Below are 5,964 nucleotides of genomic sequence, written 5' to 3'. Positions count from 1 at the left end.
ATTTGAGTTCTCCGTTAACAACCAACAAATACACCCTTATTTGTCGGTTTCATCTCTTACCATGTATTCATGTTCCAATCATGGTTTCCACACGTGCACTGACTTGCACACTGTTTCCCATTAGCTTTAACCCCTTCCTCGGTTCACTGTTCTTTCTGGAACACAGAGAGCATAAAAAACAACTCATTGTTATTCAGTTTGTTGATTCAATCAAGGTTATTTACTGTCTCTGCCTCCCCACTGTTCGGTTGCAGCGTAAAGAATCGAAATGTACGTGCAAGAATCGCTAAAATATCCTTGACACTTTCAATTTCAGTGTTGTTTTTGACTGTAATGGGAATGCATGTTTATGGGGGGAGAGGCTGCCCAGGCACACAGCAACACAGTAAATAAGAATCAGTCTGTCAGCCACTAATCACACTGCACACCGGTACCCCCACCCCCCGTGGAGTAAACACTGACGGCCGCTCCTCCATTTTGTTTTGATGTGTATTGATGTGTTGGCTGTACGCTCCACAAAGTGATTTGCTACACTTTAAATGCAAAAATGGAAAATGCTATATTAGTTAGCATTCAGCAAACCAATACAGTTTTGCACATTTCTTGTTTTGTTTTATTTAGATCTGCCATAAACAGATGGGTGCTATGTTTAATACTGGCCAGGTTTGAACATAAACGTTTGTTGATTTGTGATATGCATCGCAATACTGACCAACCGTTTATTGCCCTATATTGAGTTCTGAGCGTGGAGACTTTTTATTGGTAATTTGTCAAGTCTTTTAAAAGCGGCTGTGTTTTATTGCTACTGTGAAGATTTAAAGTCAGCCGTGAGGGAGCCCTTAACTAAAACGTGTTTTAGGTGTTAGTAAGTGTACCATAGTTCATATCATGCAGTGTACGCAAAATGTACACGCATAAATATTCTTTACTCCGTACTTGGTAACATTTTAAATAAAGCTATGCAAATAAACCATTAACTAGCATTAGTTCATTCAGTAATAGGTGTTATAATACAGCGTTAGCATATGGGTATAGGTTTACAATAAGGGTTAATGGAAAACATGGTTAGGGTTAGGGCTACCTCGACCCTAAATGAGTTAATTAATGGATCATTAATGTACCCTTCTTGTAACTTGCTACCATTAATATTGGTACATTAGATACACTTCGGATATAACATTTATTTTAACATAACATTTTTCAGTCAGTACTATCAGTATTTACCGAGACTTGAAGTGAAGGAAAATAATGTATATATATCTCCATAAACGATTCATAACCAGATTGACTTTGAACAGGCTATATTGATGTTTTGCTGTCTTTCACAGGCGTAAAAATCTGTAATCTTTCTTTAAAGAGAACCCAACTCGATTCTGTCCACTGCATCGGTTGACCTCATTCATTATCCGTGACAAAATACATGATTTATTCTGCTGTATTGACAAATGAACCAATTATCACATGGTTTCACAAACTGTAGATTGAGTCCATCTATCACTCCCTCTTTTACAACCCCTCACCTTAACGCAAGGGGGCTGAAGCACACACACACACACACGCATATATACACACACACACACACACACACACACACCCACACACACACACAAACACACACACACACACACAACCACACGCACACACACACACACACACACACACACACACACACACAACCACACGCACACACACACATACACAAACACCCACACCAACAGACACACACACACACAACCACACACAAAAACATACACTCGCACACACACAAACACACATGCATACACACAGACATGCACACACGCACACACACATAAACATGCACACACACACACACACAAATACACCTAGAGACACCGACTCTGGACCAGAGCGAGGGAAACACACACATGCACACACACACATACACACACACACACACACGCACACACACACACACACACACACACACACACACACACGCACAAATACACCTAGAGACACCGACTCTGGACCAGAGCGAGGGAAACACACACATGCACACACACACACGCACACACACACACACACACACACACACACACACACACACACACACACACACACACACACACACACGCACACATACGCCTACAGACTCCGACTCTGGACCAGAGCGAGGGAAACACACACATGCACACACACACACGCACACACACACACACACACACACACACACACACACACACGCACACATACGCCTACAGACTCCGACTCTGGACCACAGCGAGGGGTCCGATCCAGCTCTGGAGACCTGGGAGGTGACACTATAACCCTCAGGCGCCACCCTGCCGCCCTCTCATTAATATTCAGAATTATTGCGACACCTATTATACCACACTATACACCACGCAGTGTGCAGAACAGATCCCTGTTAACAAGCCTCTACAGCAGATAGCAGGTGCTCTGCCTGTGAGTCGTTTGCTTGGGATTTAAACACAACTGAGCCCAATATAATTCCATGTCATTAGCGGCGAGAGATCCGCTCTGGACGTCTCTGGTTATTGTTCGGATGCTTTAGGGGGCCGGCCGCCCTCTCTCCGAGCCTAGTCATTTATAGATCCAGCTGCTGGAGCCCCCTGCCCAGGTGGACAGTTTAATGCCTCAATGCTGGGCCCATCAGGGGGGAGGGGGAGGACACACATCTCCCAGGGAGGGGAGGCTCAGCGGGGAGGCATCGGTGGTCGGGGCACAAAGTAGGAGTAGCAGAAAGGAAACGCAGGAATCTTTTTGGGTGGACTTTCATCTTTTAGTGCTTACAATATTATTCAAAGATTTGAATAGTCTCTCTTAAAACTATTGGTTGGCACTTAGTGTGAACAGTGTGAGATAATGTGAATTACATTGTTACAAAACTCTTCCCATTAGTCATGATTAGAGAACAGGGGCACTACACTCTAGTGGTGTTTGACGCAGAAATCTTAAGAGTTCAAACCTGCAATGTAACCTGCGGGTACCCTTGAGAAGAATGCCAAACTCCTACTTGCTTAGTCATGAGCTGAAAGAAATCACTGAATCTCGCTTTGGATAAAAGTGCCCACTAAATAGAAAACCCAAGAGCCATCTTACATTCTGCAAAAAATCATCAATGTTTTATTAATCGTCAATTAAGGCAATCCATTACAAAGCATTTCACAAACCACAGTATGACGAAAATATCATGTCCAACACCTGGTCTGGAAAGTATTCAGCATGCAAGTCAGAGACCAAGAGAGGTATGTAAACAATCTGGGACTGAACCGGAATAGTGACGAGGAGAAACGAGAAATGTATTCAACAGAATTTAACTGATGCAACATGCAAAGAAGATGCCATCTCTACATCACATGTCCCAAGCAACAAACAGAACTCTTAGGGAATGCACCAATCAGACCAATCTCTTCAATTACACCACAATCTCAAATATTCATACAATTCATAATAACCAACCATATAAGGTATCTGTGCTCAGCTCTCTTAAATAATCTTATTTTGTCTTGTCAAGGGAAATGAGTAATATGTTTGAAGAACTTTAGATATGTAAACAAAAAAAGTTTCTTCTTTAACACCAATCCAAATATGTTTGCATATTCTGGAAGAAAGTCCCTCAACACATGAGAGAAGGATAACAACACATTTCCTCTTTCATTTTTTGATCACACGGTGAATTTGAAAGTAACCTCTGTGCTTGTGTTTGTTTGTTGAGGTGAGTGGGGGAAGAAGATGAAACATCTGATATGAAACTACACCAAAACACTGTTACCTTGCCACATAACTGCATTCCCCGGTCTCCATGCAACTGCAGTATATTCTGCCTTTCTGTTCTTTTTGATCAACTCACTGAGAGCAGTGAACACCTATTATCCAACCTAATTTACGATTCAATTTCTAGACAGTCCGTCCCCACCTGACCTTTGACTGTCCTGCTCCTCCACGTATTGCGTGTGATTCTGGACCAAACAGCTCCTATATAATGACCAAGAGACACAACAGAAAGGCAGATAACCCTATCAGGGTGATGCAACACACCGGGCTTAATAAGAGCTTCTCTAGTGCAGTGCTACAATAGAGAAGCTCTTATTAAGACCGCTTCTCTGGAGTCTAATGGATGTGTCAAGAATGCACTGCACAAACAAAGCAACCCCCAAATAAACACACCAGATCCAAAATGATCTCTTTGAAATGCAACGCGTGCTTCCAATCCCTCGCCGTTTGTGTGGCGCCCTGTGTGATTGTAAACACTTCTTGACTTGGAAATTGTACAAGACATGGCTATGCTGTTTATTTATTTTTCATTAAGTTTAGATAACTGTAACGCTTAACAATTCTAACTAGGTAACTCATTAATCCGTCAGGTGTGATGCTGAGTGGTTATTCTGCAGGTGTTTCATTCAGGGGTTAATTTGGGAGTTGTGTTGTTGATTGGTTAATTTGTCAGATGTGTTGTTAGTGGGTCATCTATCAAGTGGGTTGGTGATTTGTTAACCGGTCAAGCTTGTTAGTAACTGGTTAAACAGTTGAGGTTATCTCTCAATCCTAATCTGTAACAATTACTTCATAATATCTGTTATTTTGTGTTGAACAAGATCAAATGCTAGCAGGGCAAAAGCTTAAAATAATTTTGATATGTTTATGTTTCCATGTACAGTAATAGGCACATTTGGATTGAAAAATGTTAAGCAGGAGAAGTATGCTGGATAAAATGATCACATTTTGTGTTGTGTTGACTTCATCTGTTTGGAAGTTAAATAAATATGACGTCATCGGCCATTAAGTTATCTAAAAATTATGACTCAATATACAAAAATTATACCCCGATAACCCAACTCTATTTCGGCTAATTGGCGCCTATTCTGTTTGTTTGACCGGTAGATAATTGCTTCTAAAATGTGAAAGTCAACACTAAAGGATAATTATCTTTTAATTTGTAATGTGTTGTTAAGTCTTTAGTTCATAGTTAACTCTCCCTCTTGGGAACAGAAACAATATGAAACAATATTTCAGTCGACAACAATGTTTGTTGATGTCATTGTTACGGGATACAGGAAGAGGAATTAAAAAGGTATACAAACGGAGAATGCACAGAATATTGATTAACAAAATAATGGTTGTGCTATAATGTCTGAATCATTACCTCTCTTTATAATTATATTAAGAACAATAGCAAGGTTCCTACCTTTTTATCCTGTATAATTGGTGAGTTATATTATAAATATAGCAGTCTAATGTATGCTGTCGAAATTCTTTCATAATACATGCTCTATTCCTGTTTTTAATACCTGAAGACGCATTCATAAAAAAGGTGGCCCATCTATTGTTTATTGTTGTATTGTTCATAAAAAAGCTTATGAATATGTTGACCTTATGTGCTTTCGACCTGGACAGCATTTAGTGCATTCCATTTGTATAAATTGTAGAAATACAGTCAGATAGGACATAATACCAGGAAATTAACACGTTTTTAGCATATATAGCAGGTCCTACACATGAAAACAGCAGTTTAAAAACAATGCTTCCTAAATCAAACACTCAATAGGCTTATCACATGCTTTATATTACAGTGTTAACCAAACAAAATATGGGAGGGCTTTTTTTTTCATAACTGGAAGATAAGAGATGCAAAAAAACGACAAGGACAATTGATGACAATATGGCAATATCCCCCTTCCCCACACCCTGGACCCCCCTGCCAATTCCCTCAAGAAACAAATTGGCAAACACCGTCTGTCTTAGTTCACCATACAGCAATTCCGCTAGGTATCATCTTCACAAACATGATACACACTGGCACATTCTAACACATTTAGGCCCTCAAAGAGGCGCGCTCTAAAGGGGTTTGGCTGATATCCATTAAATCATCACGTTTGACAGCTTTGACAGCAAACAACAAAAAGACCTCTGCACCCCCCGCCCCCCCTCTACGCCCACTGGTCTCAGCACTCGCCTCCTGGGGCAAATATTTAAAAAAGG

The sequence above is a fragment of the Pollachius pollachius genome, assembly GCF_949987615.1.
Source record: "Pollachius pollachius genome assembly, chromosome: 8".
Classification (NCBI taxonomy): Eukaryota; Metazoa; Chordata; class Actinopteri; order Gadiformes; family Gadidae; genus Pollachius; species Pollachius pollachius.
The sequence above is the reverse complement of the archived record's forward strand: the minus strand, read 5'-3'. Positions refer to the sequence as shown.